Below are 14929 nucleotides of genomic sequence, written 5' to 3' on the forward strand. Positions count from 1 at the left end.
AAGAGGGTTAATCTCCATCTACGTGATTGCCCAAAAAGCAAGAAAAGTTCCGTTTGTAGATGTACCTCTGGCGATTAGAAAGTTCCAGCCGAGGCTAAATTAGAAAGTTACGGTTACAGTTAAGAGCCATCCATTCTTTATCATCCGTTGGTCAGTTCCAACCACTAACGAAGAGTGGAGCTGGGGGCTCGGGAAATATCCATGTCTCCAGCCTCCAACTGCACAGAGGCCCACTTTCTCTGCTTCCAGGACGTCGAGGGCCCGGTCTGGAAGGATTCTTTACAGGCCAATTAGGCCAGTGCGCGCAGCCCTGACGCTGGCAGCCGGTGGTTTATTTGGAACTCGCTACGGACACTCCCCAAATAAAGTTACTAATGTGTGGTACTTAGGTTTTTTTAATCATTATAATTAAGTTTTACTTCATTACCTCTTTTTAGGTAGCGTCTCATTCTCCGCGGGCCTTATCTTACCTGGCTGAAACATTCCCGGCTGTCGGACTCGGTCCATTTGCTCAGCAAGGAGACATCAGACCCTGACCGCGTCCCAGCTGCCCCCAGACCGGGCCCCTCTCCAGCCGCTGCAGCCCAGACAAGCACAGGGCGCCGCCGTGTCACAAATAATTCCACGCTTAGAATTCAGGCCCCTGAGTTGGGGGAATTTACCGTAGGAGCTGACTGAAACAAAATGTCCAGATTTAACCACGTTTGAATTTAATTTCACACACGCATTTTACTCCTGGTATTCTCTGCATTGAACACTTTCCTACAAGAAGATGAAGTGGCAAACACGTTTCGCTTCCCCTGGGTAACCCATGCCCAAGGTGTGTGTGCTGCTTCATTTCTTAAAGAATTCTTTAGGCCAATACACATCCTCCGAGTTACCGTGTAAAATTCAGGGCCTGCTGCCGAAATTGTGTGCATCTGCTGGACATGCACCCTGTTAAACGTTCATGACTGCCTACAAATGTGAAAAGTATTACCAGGCCTCTTTTTAACATTGTTTTGGCAAGGCTGCTGCTGTGGGGGGAAATTCCTATAGAATCTTAATGAGCAAACTGAATGATTCTTTGAAATGTGGTTGTGATTCCCTGACTTATTAAGGGGTGATGTCAGTGGTGCTGAGAAGCAAGAAACAGTAGAATCGCTCATTTGCCAGCAGGCTCCAGAGAGACCCCAGAAGAGAAGTGGGGCGCACCTTGGCAGCCTGTGCAGGCCTGCGCCTTCCCTACAGCTCTGAGGGCCACGTGTGTCCCCGCCCAGGGCACAGCTCACGCGCTGGGTCTGCCATCTCTGCGAGCCTGTGTCACGGGAGGGCACACTGTTCGTGTGTGCTTTCATGGGACCTGATCCCCCGCTGGCCTTTTTCTGTTTGTCACCCACATTTGTTTTCCAGAGAAGAACCACCTGTTCCGGCTGTTGGAGAAAGACCTGGGTGTTCTCCTGCTCACCCAAGTCCCCTGGGTCACTGAATGGCAAGGGACAAGAAGTTCAAACTCTGAGGACAGGGGAAGGGAAGCCTGAAGGAGACCTGTCCACATGTCCTCACGCACACATGTCCTCACGCACACATGTCCTCATGCACACTGTCTCTGCGGCCTCCTCGCCACCCAATCGGAATCCTACGTGTCCTGTCCTCAGTGGGCACAGGCCCCATTGGAACGAGGCGTCAGGCTGTTCAGTCCTCTGACTTGCACAGGCTGTGCCTTGCACAGAAGCCAGCCATGGGGCCTTCACCAGCGGGGGCTGCCTGGCCGAGCCTGGCGTCCTGCTCGGGGACACGTGTCAGCCTAGAGCAAGGTCACTCAGAGGGAGCACTGATTCTCACTTCTCCGCCTAGAGGAGGCACTGTTGTAATTCTTCTGCCCTGAGAGGACACATTTTGGGGGTTTACGATGTCACTGTGAATGCTCACAGGAACCTGGGCCCAGCCCTGGAGGGTCAGGATGTGGTACACCGACGGGGCAGAGTTGGCTGAGCCTGCCGTGAGAGTAAATGGTGTCGTCGCTGCTATGGAAAGAGTGCCCCCCGATAAGTCATTTCACCCTGGACAGCGAGTCTGGAGTCCCTCAGCGTTCCAGGACCAGCCATCGCTACGGGGGGAATGACCGGGTTCAGCCCAAAGCCTGCAGGCCCAGTGTCTACAGAGAGAACTGTGTTCCGTTTAAATCAGGGGCCAGTTTGCTTCTGTTCTGGGGGAAATGAACGTGAGCAGTGGCCTGGCGGTTCTCTCTGAATCTGTCATAAAATCACAGGCTCACTGAACTTTGGAGCCGAGGAAGCCTGGGGCCTAGTGAGAGCCAGTCTGCACTCCCCAGGAGGGCCCAGGAGCGGAGGCCCGGGCCCCCGCCCGCCCACAGGTGGTATCTTCTCCGCCCAGAGCCTGCTCCCCCCTCTACATGCACTCTTGCCCCAGCCCGATGCTCTAGATCTTTGGGGAGAGGATTCCAATTCGTGGGCATTGACCCCTGGTGCCCGCTTCCTTCTACAAGTCTTTTGGCAAAGGCCTCGCTGCCATGGATGACACAGAGTGACGTGATGGCTCAAGTCCTCTTCTCTGGCCGTCCATGGTCCCCACAGGCTTCCGAAGGAGCTCAGCGTCATCGACCTACAGCCATGCTCGGCCCTGCCCCAGTCCCAACCGAGCCTGCGCGGCAGCCGTTCTCAGCAGCGCCAAAGGCCTCTGCATGGCTTCCCGGGGCCTTTCCACTCCACTGCGATGATATAGGGACCCATCCTCTCGAACCCGCCCCCCACTTTCCCCAGGACACCCTTGTGTCCTACCCCTTCTCCCTGAGGAGATCCAGCTCCCGCGGGTGGAGGAGGCCCCCGGAGCCAGCTCCTGACCGTTGCCTCTGCGAAGACTCCACTGGCTCCCCGCAGCAGCCCGGACGCGGGCAGATACCGCTGCCCGGAGCCCCGTCTACCACGCCCCTCAGACGGTGACAGGGACTAGTGCCCATCTTCCACGGGACAGCCTGCGCTCTCTGTGGTCGTGTGAACGCCAGCACGTGCTTGTGGGTTCCTTCTTGCCCTGCAGCCCCCGCCGAGGTCCCCGGTGCCCACAGCAGGGCAGCTCTGCAGAGGACGATGGCGATCGAACCCACTCCCGGGAGCTTCTTTGTCTTTGCAAGAAGGATGTGATTTGGTAAATCTATAAATCAACAATGGGGATTCTGACTTGGCACTATTATATTTACAACGCTGCATATTAGTTCAACCGATTCTACCGAAGGAATTCACTTGTTACAATCACGCTTTTATACCCCCTCAGCAAACACTGGTTTCCCTTTCAGAGACTGCCTCTCACACTAACATGCCATGATTCTTGCAATGTCACCAACCCCCTGAGACCTGACAACACTAGCGTATCATTCCATGTGCCATTCCATCCTCCTGCCCAAGAGTGTGACTCGGGGCGGGAGGGGCGGGCGGGGGGGCGCTGGCCTCCAGACTGCTCCTCTCCGTGACCAACCGCCATCGCCACTGCCATGGTCTGAGATGTTGACCTCAACCTGACGATTAGTTCTGACTGATTTATTTGTGGCAAAGTTCCCCACAAGCTCTGTATCAGTTAGCTCTCGCCACAGAAACACTCCAAAATCAGTAGCTTAACCCAAAAAGCACTTGCTATCACTACGGAGCTCAGAGGTGTTCTAGTCCCGGCCAGCGTACCAATGCGTCTGTGGTCAGCTGCGGGTGGGCAGGCAGTCCGCTGTCTCTGGCGGACACTGGCATCAGGGGCCTGCATCTGGCTTAGAACGGCCATGGCCATGGTGAAGCAACGGGGCTCTTCTCACCCCCCTCCGAGGTTGGTCCTAGAGAGGTGGCCGGGTTCCAGGAGCGAGAGGAAGCACACCAGGTCTCCTGGACCTTGGCCTCAGACCTGATGACAGTGTCATTTCTGCCACATTCCATTGCCCAAAACAAACCAGAAGGCCTGCCCAGATTCAAGGGGTGAGAACATGGCTCTGCCTCTCCTTTTTTTGTTGTTAATCCTCACCTGAGGATATTTTTTCTATTGACTTTTAAAGAGAAAGAGAGAGAGAGAGAGAGAGAGAGAGAGAGAGAGAGAGAGAGAGAGAGAGAGATGTGAGAGAGACATATCAACTGGTTGTCTCCCCTACAAATCCCAACTGGATCCCGGTGATCGAACCTGCAACCCAAGTACGTGTCCTTGATCAGGAATCAAATTGAGACCCTTGAGTGTGCAGGCCGACACTCTAACCACTGAGCACACCAGCCAGGGCTCGACTCTTTATGAGAGGAACTGCAAAGTGTCACTTCGAAGGCTGTGGACAGGGAAGAGTGACCACGTGTGGCTATTTGGCATCAGCCTACCCAGGGTCTGTGAATAGCTTTTATTTTCTTCACTCTAAATCTAAGCGACAACATGTCTTTATAATTTCAAAGCTCTTGATCTTGCATTCCGTTACATAACCCGCTGGCAGAGGACACCGGAGGCTCTGCGAGGCTGGGTCGCCGGCCGAGATCGGGTGAGTGCTGCCCAGGACTACAGCCAGGGCTTCCGCCGCGAGGTCAGTCATTTCCAACCCTCCCCTCAGAGGGTCCCCTTCGGCCTAATGGCATGCATTTCAAAATAGTTTCCTCCAAAGAAGAGAGCAATCAATCTGTGGCCACGGGATGGGGTACGGGTGGGGCACATGGATCCCCACGGAGCCTGACCCCCGTGCTTTGGCCCCTGTGTCTCCTTGGGACAACGTTGGAACCCCCCCCACCCCAGGCAAATAATCCCAGCGAGAGGCTGTATTCTGCACATCCTCAGACACTTCCCTCCAGGATAAGTGATTTCACGGCCCGGGCTCACTCTAATGTCCTTATTTCTTGCTAAATCCGGCCTCCCAGCTGGCCCTACCTTAGGACTGTATCTGTTTCCACCGTCCCACTTCAACCTCTGGCCGCATAGCCGGTCTCGGACCTGCCGCTTGCACCCTGAATCCGTGTTCTCCCTCTCCTGATGACTTCCTATCTCAGGGCTGTTGTTTTTTCCCCAGGACTTATAGCCCTCATCCAGGTTTTATGGGACCGGCTGGTGACCTCACACGCTCCTCGACTGCGCTGCAAACTCTTTAAACGCAACCACCGGCCCCGGAGTTTTATTAAGAAACTTGACCTGGAGCTCCTGGTTGTGTAGCAACTTGGTGGCGGCTCCGTACCTGCTAAAGTGTTGCTTCCCGCGGCCCCACAGAAGGATTGTAAAAGGTTAGGGCCCTGAGCGTTTGGACAGAGGCTGTTCACACGGCTCCTGGGCCTGGAGAGGACTGGCTGCCGCTCTCCAGCCAGCCGGCTCCTTCCTGCCCCGGCACATGGCACACGGCACATGGCACATGGCTGTTCTGCCGGCCCTGCGCTGAGGGCTCTGGGCTCAGGACCAGCAGCGGCACAGAGGGCGGCCAGGTCGGGAGTGGAGGGCGGGTGGCCGGGCTCTCGGGGCTGCCCTGGACGCCGCCCTTCCCCTCACACGGGCACTACCAGCCTGCCCAGCTCCGCCCTGAAGACTTGGGGTGACCACGTGCAGACTGAGGCTGACTCAGAAAGACCCCCTGTGCACTTTTTTTTTTTTTGCAAAAAGCAGATTGTGGGGGGAGCAGAACTTTATCTTTCAGGAGCATCTTTGGGAATGGCCACGTCTTCTGCTTTTAATAGCTAAGTAAGGGGTGTCCCCTTATAAGAGCAAAAATGCATCTTCAAGACTTGCTCGGGAAAGACAACGCTTGGCAAGCCTGAAGCGAAAAATGCTTAGCTTCTCACTTGCTGCTCCCAGATTTTCTGGTAGCTCAGCCACGGTGCGGACACAGCCAGGCCCCGCCAGGGAGTGAGAACTGCTTGTTTATTTGGAATTTCCTTGGGGGTTATAAAAAACAAACAAACAAAAACACACAAAAAGCTTGACACTCCATAAATAAACCATGTGCAGGAACTCAGAGGCAGCTGAGCTCTGAGCCCTTCTGTGCGATGCTGCTCGCCAATTAGCCGAGAATGCCCGCGGATTGTGCGAAATCTGCTAACGCAGCACCGAGCCCCGTGCCAGACACCTTCTCAGGTTTTTTCCCCTCTGCATTTTGCTAATCCCTGGATGAAACATAATCGCAGAGAAACGTTCAAGGTTGGACACAACAGGGAGGAACTCGGCGCTGGCTCCCACCCAGTGGAAATAACACGCCATTGGACTCGACAAGGCAGGAATAAGGATGTTAAACAAACACTCTGCGGCCCTCCTAGCAACGGCGAGCTGCTTTCCGCAGAAGCCCTGCGCGTCCTCAGGTGGTTCCTCCCGCTCCAGGGCTTCATCACCTGAGATATGTTTTATGAGAGATAAACAGGCAGGGAAGTCAGCGAGCAAAAACTCCAATCAGGAAAAGAATGGAAAGAGAATTAAGTCTTTTATTTCCCTCTAGGGCAAAATAAAAGTAACAAAAGCATTTATATATAATAAATATATAATTATATGTAGGAATTAAACTCCGGCAACTTGCAGTCATAACTCTTCTTGCACTTTCGTTCAAACCAGAGGAAAACACTTCCCCCTGCTGCGGTTTCAGGTTAAGATTTCGGAATTAGAAGTTCCAGGTTTCCACGGACTCCCGTCATCTTGTTCTGATGATGGGACAGGGAAAGAAATCAGAGAACGGGACAGAATTTTCTGTACTGAAAAGAGGAAAAGCTAACAGTACGTATAATATCGCACACAGTGCTATCTGAAATATACATACACTAGAGGCCCGGTGCACAAAATTCATGCATGGGGGGGGGGTGTCCCTCAGCCCAGCTGGCACCCTCTCCAATCTGGGACTCCTTGAGGGATGTCCGACTGCCTGTTTAGGCCCGATCCTGGTGGGATCAGGCCTAAACGGGCAGTCGGACATCCCTCTCACAATCCAGGACTGCTGGCTCCCAACCGCTCACCTGTCTCTGCCTGATTGCCCCTAACTGCTTCTGCCTGCCAGCCTGATCACCCCCTAACCACTCCCCTGCCAGCCTGATTGATGCCTAACTGCTCCCTGGCTGGCCCGATTGCCCCTAACTGCCCACCCCTGCCGTCCTGGTCGCCCCTAACTGCCCTCCCCTGCCAGTCTGGTTGCCCCTAACTGTCCTCCCCTGCAGGCCTGGTTCCCCCAACTGCCCTCCCCTGCAGGCCTGGTCCCCCCCAACTGCCCTCCCCTGCAGGCCTGGTCCCCCCCAACTGCCCTCCTCTGCTGGCCTGGTCACCCCTAACTGCCCTCCTTTGCTGGCCTGGTCACCCCTAACTGCCCACCCTTGCCATCCTGGTCACCCGTAACTGCCCTCCCCTGCCAGTCTGGTTGCCCCTAACTGTCCTCCCCTGCAGGCCTGGTCCCCCCCAACTGCCCTCCCCTGCAGGCCTGGTCCCCCCACAACTGCCCTCCCCTGCTGGCCTGGTCACCCCTAACTGCCCTCCTCTGCTGGCCTGGTCACCCCTAACTGCCCACAACTGCCCTCCCCTGCAGGCCATCTGGTGGTGGCCATCTTGTGTCCACATGGGGGCAGCCATCTTATGTCTTGGAGTGATGGTCAATTTGCATATTACTCTTTTATTAGATAGGATATGCATCTATATTTATCTAGCTCTCACGTAATCTTTACAACAACCCTACGGCATGGATACTGTGATTATTTTGCAGCTGAAAATCTTGGGTGCAGAGGGGTTGAGGACACCCGATGGGACCATGGACTGAATTGGGAATCCCCATGTGGTTCTAGACAGGAAAGGGGGCTAGTGCCATTAGGAAGGCAAAGCCAGAGGTTAATGACATCACAGCAGTGAACCTCTGCTTTCAGGTGGTGAAAGGCAAGTAAGTCATTGAACCCGGCCAAGGTTCTGGACCATTTCTGGGGGCTTAGGGAGTGCTCAGAGGTGACCGTCCCTCTCTGTCCATTAGAGTGGAGAAACCGGAAGCCTTGCGGGGGAGCTTTGCCCGAGAACGGGCCACTATCATGCTGACCCCACACCTGGAGCAGGCCGCCCACCCCCGCTGAACCAGCTCTGGTAAAACCCACGTGATGGAGCCAGGAGGAGCACCAGCATGTTTACCTGGTCCTGGGACGGCGAAGGTACGTGGTGGCCTTCGGTACTGCCCCTCCCAAGTAGTCTCTCATTGAGTTGCCTGGGCCTCTCTCTCCCCAGAGCCACGAAGCCAGACACGGCCGGCCGCTGGCCCAGCCCTGCTCCGGTGACTATTACCAGCGTCTCCAAACGTGGCGATTGCTCCGTCTCCCTGCAGACTGTCTAAGACCCTCTGGAACAGCCTGTTTTCTCTCTTCCTTGAGCCCTCGGTGCCCAGCTCTCTGCCACACACAGCAGCACAGGGAGCTGCTTCAGGGCCTCGCAGGCGAGTGAAGTGAAGCTGTACCTGGTATCGAGTTATTATTAACTGTGCGATTCTCTCACCCCCACTGCCTGGTCGAGTTCTCTGACCCTCCCTGGGCGAGGGCACATTAAGAACCAGCGAGCCCCTCCCCAGCTTAGAGTTCTGGTTCTGGGTCTGGTCAGATGTCTGCTCCTGGTCGTGTCACCTGACCTCTTTGAGCTCAGTTTCCTCATCCATAATGTGGGGTGATCATCTCCACCTGGCAGGCGGGGAGGTGGTGCCGCGGCCGGCGGAGCCCGAGCCATGAATGTGCTCCACTGTTACACCTCCGGTTCTCAGCACTGTATCTCTTACGCTTTGTTTATGCTGAAGATTTTTTCCTGCCACAGTGAGTAGTCACCAAAAGCCAAATGTTCCATCTGCTCCCTGTTTTTTGTTTTTCATCTGATGATTTCCTCCAGAAAACTGTTTGCCTGTCTCCCGGTGAGTGTGTTCTGGCCAGCTCCGAGAGCCTGGGTAGAGAGGAGCCGCTTCTGCTAAAATGCCACCAGGAAGGAGATTGGAGGGGGGAGCAGCCGTACGCCTTCTATCTGGAGAGCCCTTCACGAGGTGCTTCCTCTCTGCGGCCAGAGCTCCATCCACTGCAGCCTGAGGAGTGGTCAGAGCTGAGACCGACCGTCAGCCCGTCTTACAAATGGGGAAACTGAGGTTCCCTGAGATTGCATGGTTTGCCAGGGGCACCCAGTGATAAGTGTAGCCAGCAGGCCTCTGACGCCATACCAATGCTCCTAACACCAGGTAGCTCTTCTGGGAGAAACCTTTCTTCTGGGTGAATACCGAAGGCAGGGAAGGGTTTCTCACTGTGGCCCAGGGTGTGGGCCTGCCTTGCTTCCTGCATTTGCTGGAAGGCTCTTGCTATGGCTTTCTCTTCCAGGGACACAGGGTTGGGGCCTCTGTTTCTACACTTAGCAGTGAGATTAGTCCCAATCTGGAGTCCTTACAAGTCCAGGATTTTCTCCACCAGCCCACCCTCACTCAAGTCTCCATTGTTCCCACATGTGAAGGCTTGGGTGAGGAATTATCCTGTTTGAGCCCCAGTCTCCTCATCTATTAATTGGAGATAATGATGCCTACTTCTCACTGTTGGGATGATGAATTCTCCTACATCTGTATTTCCATAGTGTGGGCATCTTATGTATTACTAGAAGCCCGGTGCACAAAATTTGTGCACGGGGAGGGGAGGTCCCCTCAGCCCAGCCTGCACCCTCTCCAATTTGGGACACCTTGGGGGATGTCCAATCCCAGGCCTAAACCGGCAGTCGGACATCCCTCTCACAATCCGGGACTGCTGGTTTCTAACTGCTCACCTGCCTGCCTGCCTGCCTGATCGCCCCTAACTGCCACCCTGCCAGCCTGATCACCCCCTAACTGCCTCTGCCTGCCAGCCTGATTGCCCCTAACTGCCCCCCCTGCCGAGCTGGTTGCCCCCAACTGCCCCCCCCCTGCTGGCCTGGTAACCCCCAACTGCCCCCCTGCCAGCCTGGTCGCCCCATGCAGCCTGCTGTTCAGTCTTCTGGTCGTCCCTCACTAACCCCCTGTCGGCCTGGTCACCCTCAACTGCCCCCCTCTGCCAGCCTGGTCACCCCTAACTGCCCCCTTGGCTGACCTGGTTGCCCCTCACTGCTCCCCCTTCCAGCCTGGCCGCCCCCAACTGTCCCCCTGCCAGCCTGGTTGCCCCCAATTATCCCCCCTGCCGGCCTGGTCACCCCTCACTGCCCCTCTGCCAGCCTGGTTGCCCCCAACTGCCCCTCCTGCTGGCCTGGTCACCCCATGCAGCCTGTTGTTCAGTTGTTTGGTCGTTCCTGACTAACCCCCCTGCCGGTCTGGTCGCCCCACACAGCCTGCTGTTCAGTCGTTTGGTCATCCCTCACTAACCCCCCTGCCGGCCTTGTCGCCCCACTCAGCCTGCTGTTCAGTCATTTGGTCATCCCTCACTAACCACCCTGCTGGCCCGGTCACCCCCAACTGCCCCCTGTTGGCCTGGTCACCCCACACAGCCTGCTATTCAGTCATTTGGTCATCCCTCACTAACTCCCCTGCCAGCCTGTCGCCCCACGCAGCCTGCTGTTCGGTTGTCCATCCGGTTGTTTCGGTAGTGATGGCCCCTGGCTTTTTATATATTAGGATTAGAATATGCCAGGATTAGTCTGGGTGCTAGGGCTAAGCAGCAAATAAGACAGGAGGGGAGTTTACCTGCTAAAGGGGGAGGTATGCCGAAACCGGTTTGGCTCAGTGGATAGAGCGTCGGCCTGCGGACTCAAGGGTCCCAGGTTCGATTCCGGTCAAGGGCATGTACCTTGGTTGCGGGCACATCCCCAGTGGGGGGTGTGCAAGAGGCAGCTGATCGATGTTTCTCTCTCATCGATGTTTCTAACTCTCTATCCCTCTCTCTTCCTCTCTGTAAAAAATCAATAAAATATATTAAAAAAATAAAGAAATAAAAAAATAAAGGGGGAGGTAGGTAATAAACAATATAATAATGAACAAGAGAAGTTCCCAAGAGTAATGACTGCTATGGGGATATATGATTGAGCATATACATGAGTATAAAAAAATTTTTCAAACTGAGAGAAATAATCTTAATTGTGTATAAAGTTGGTGATACAGACACACAGAAAAAATAATTACTTCAGGTCATTTTAAAGTACAGTATTTTTACTTATACATTGCTAGTAAGATATATTCCCTGGAGAAAAAGAACAAAGAAACCTTAAATTTTATTCAGTGGCCTTATTATAATTTTTAATCCACATTGGAAAACTACTATAAGTTTACAATTCCTTTCTCTTTTAAAAAGTAACATTTGCTAGCTCTATCCATTAAAAAGGCTTAGAAACTGACAACCCACTAGCAATAAACTCCTAGTTTTATGGACTTTAAATGTGATTTTCTATCAAAAGGAACCAAAATTTTATGAAGAAATGGTTGGTTCCAGGTCTAGGACAAGAGATATACAGGATGAGCCTTGGATATCTTGTACAAGAAAGTAAAGAAAACATTAAAGATGAATTTTAATGAGTCCACGCAGTGGAACATAAGACATGGAGACTACTTGAAGGGGCTCTTGTTGGCCTGAGGACAATTTGAACATCAAAAAGATCTAAGCATATCCATGAGCTCAAAACAATTCTAAAATGAAAATTCACATGTTACCTTTTTGCAAGTTACTGAGCCACAAATTAACTATTCTGAAATTTAATTTTTAAAATTGGGAAGAATTATACATTTATTTCATCTTTGCTATGTAAACTGTATATATTTTAAGAGTTTTTTCAAACTGAATTTTAGAGAGAAAGGAAGAAAAAGGGAGAGAGATAGAAACATTGATATGAGTGAAACATTGATTGGCTGCCTCCTACACGCCCCTACTGGGAATCAAGCCCTCAACCCAGGCAAGCACCCTTATGGGGAATGGGACCAGCAACCCTTTGGTGCCAACTGAGCCACACTGGCCAGGGCATGGACTGTATTTTTAACCAAATTGTTGTTAGGGGGAAATTTTTCTTTGTGGAGGAATTACAGGTAATAAATGCAAGAAAGACATAGCAGTATAAAAGTCACCATGTTACAACTCCTAATGAAATAATATATCTAGCACCAATCATTGAAAGTTGCCAAAATCACTGGGCAAAAGGTTGATGGGGAACCTTGTGATGGAAGAGTCCGGGTGGCACCGCCTGAATCCCCCAGTTAACCCTAACCTCACTAACGGTGGGACAGCTGAGCATTGTGTGTTTCATGCGATGTACTCCTACAAAGCTTGAATACAAAGCCCAACCAACTTGAATCTGATCCTACTGAGCCTGTAGCTCTAACTATCAAGATACAGGAAATCTAAGAGGTAGAGAAAGAAATCAAACAAATCCACAAGAAAGCAATCAGTCAAGTTAAAAACGTAGGACATCCTGCAGGTCAAATAATCTGATTTCTCCACCAAATCAATAGCATTCAAATGATGGGGGGAGGGGAAACAACCTAAGTGTCCATCGATGAATGAATGGATAAAGAAACGGTGATATATAGTTTGCCACTGTGTTTCAATTAAGGATCTTCAGGTGGAGGGATAGCCTGGACCATCCGGTGAGCCTGATCTAATCACATACGTAAGTGATGCAGGAAGGAGGCCAGGACCCAAAGAATGTGGGCAGCTTCTAAAAGCTGGAAAAGGCAAGGAAACAGATACTCCCCTAGCGCCTTTAGAAAGGAACCCAGCCCTGCCAACACCTATAAAATAGTCAATTTATATTCTTTTAAGTCACTAAGGTTTGGGTAATTTGTTACAGTAGTTATAAAAAACTCATACATATGGGATCTGTTTTAAAACGCTTTAGGAAAACAGTGGTGGGGGAGAGATGAAAGATGTGGAAACTGGGAGATGGGTACTATGAGATTCATTATACTAGTCTGTCTACTCTTACGTTTGAAAATTTCCCTAATAAAGGGGTTTTGAGAAACTACAGGTGGCGGGAGAGAGTGGGCAGGGGAGAAGAAGAGGGTTTAAAGGACAGGTTGGGAGGGTGGTTTTGTGGTGCAGCATGAGGTTGGAGGGCTCACCAAGAGTGACACGTTGCGTGGCTTGGAGGGGTGGCTCCCAGTCACTAGCTGATGCTGAGTGCTCTCCATGTGGACTGAGCCAGAAGTAAAGGACTCTCTCTAGAAAAATAAATTACATGTCATTTCTTTACTGGATGTTTTTTGAGCATCTACTGTGGCATTGATCACTAGGCTCTCCAAGAGCTTGGCTTCTACAAAAGAAATAACAAAGAAAACCAGGAAGATGGGAGAATTCAAGGCCTATCCGTTGAAATCAGGCACTCCTTTGGAGGTGGAAGTAATTGTGAGGTCTCTCTTGTGTCTAAGAGTGAGAGTAACTCGTGTCCATTCACCACTGGCTGCACCCGCCCCCATGAAAAGTCTTCGTGTGGCCAGCAGCCTCCTTGGCACACATTCCAGCCAAATGAGCTCCCTGGACCCTTCACACTTCCTCAGGTGGGAAAAAATAAACATCCTCCCAACTGCCTCAAGGAAGAGGGGGTTTGGTGTGAGGAGTCAGGGCAGGAAATAGGGCAGGTCTAACAGGGATTGCAACTGGAACCTGGCTAGCGACAGGAAACACGGGCACGGCTCTCCCTGCCGGTTCTGGCCACCAGTGTTCTCTCCCTGACGCGGTGGGATAGTATCGTGAACAAGGTGCTTTCTCTGGACCTGAACCTACTTATGCGGTGGCATCCATTGTCTCAGGGAGCATTGGGGCTCTTAACCCCAAGGAAGGGAATCAGACAGAAACCACCAATGCCCATTTTTGAAAAAGAGACTTCTGATAGGAACAGCCAAAACAGTAATCTTGAAAGACAGGGCTTTTGATTGGCAAAAGCCAAGCTCTTGTGGGAGCAAAAGAGTCTGTTGAGTTCTAAGCACCAGATTATGGAAACACAGAGGCAAAACCCTGAAGAGCTTGTATGCCATAAGCCATAGATTGGTGTCCTGGAGGATTAGGAGAGGCAGAGACCACCGATCCCAGAGATCAGCTGCGCCACAAGCCGGGGAATGGATGGGACAAGCAAAGGGGACATGACAAAGGTGGACTGGCAGGGTCCGGGATGAGAGGCTAGGAGGCTCATTACCTAGAGACTGCCAGGCAGCACCCACAGCCTCCTGGGCCCCATTCTCCACCCAACTTGGAAGCACAGTGGGGAGTCTCACTGTGAGTCAACATGTATCTCCCACCAGTGGAACCGGCACAAGGCACTGCTCATTCCCATTCTAATGGCATCGACTACAGTTCCTCACACAGAAGTGATGCACAGAAGGGGGTCTAGTGTGGAAGTGAAGCCTCCGCCCCCTACCGCATCTTCCTTTGCTTGGGACTGAATGGCCTAGGAACGTTTCTTCAGCAAGGACCATGGTGAGCTTGCTCTCTTATACTTACAACAAAAACAGTCACTCCAGACCCAGGAGCACCAATCGATCAACTGGAGTCACTGCATCTCCAGGTCTCAGTCAATCCAATAGGCTCAGCTTGGGGGAAGAGTCTACTCCTGTGCCTCTCACCTGAGGCCAGGAGGCTGGAGTCACATGGCACGCAGCCTCCTCCCTAAAGCACTTGGGGCACGTGCCCTGACTCCTTCGCACTCCAAAATCTGTCCTCCTCCACCCCCCAGCCCCCGTTGTTGAGGTCATCAGTGACCCTGCCCAATCCACGGTCACTTTTTCTCCTTTCCTGGCCTCTCAGTAGCTTGTGGCACAGTTGACCAGTCCCTCCTTTTTCATACTCTTGTCTCTTGATGTCAGTGACACCAGTTGTCTGGTTCCCCCACCCGACCCCGACATCAGCTGCTGCTCCTTCTTGGTCTCCTTTGATGGCTTTTCCTCTTCTGATCACACATGTAATGTTGAGATGCCTTAAGAGTGGCCCTAGGTCTTTTCTACCCACGGGCTCTCCCTAGAAGATTACATCTAGTCCTCTGGCTTTGAACACCATCTCCTGGCCAGGGACTCCCACATTTACGTCCCTAATCCTCACTT

At 52.5% G+C, this 14929-nt stretch overlaps 1 protein-coding gene across 1 annotated transcript in view; it reads left to right on the forward strand.

The window, feature by feature from the left end:
- SUPT3H (SPT3 homolog, SAGA and STAGA complex component) overlaps positions 1–458 on the forward strand; it is a gene marked incomplete at its 3' end in the record, with an annotated part of 452601 nt that extends 452143 nt beyond the window's left edge. Inside the window, exon 13 of the mRNA XM_079780447.1 lies at positions 438–458. The remainder of the gene's footprint in view (positions 1–437) is intronic.
- Between the last annotated feature and the right edge of the window lie 14471 nt (positions 459–14929).

The sequence above is a fragment of the Cnephaeus nilssonii genome, assembly GCF_951640355.1.
Source record: "Cnephaeus nilssonii genome assembly, chromosome: 9".
In the NCBI taxonomy this organism is placed as follows: domain Eukaryota; kingdom Metazoa; phylum Chordata; class Mammalia; order Chiroptera; family Vespertilionidae; genus Cnephaeus; species Cnephaeus nilssonii.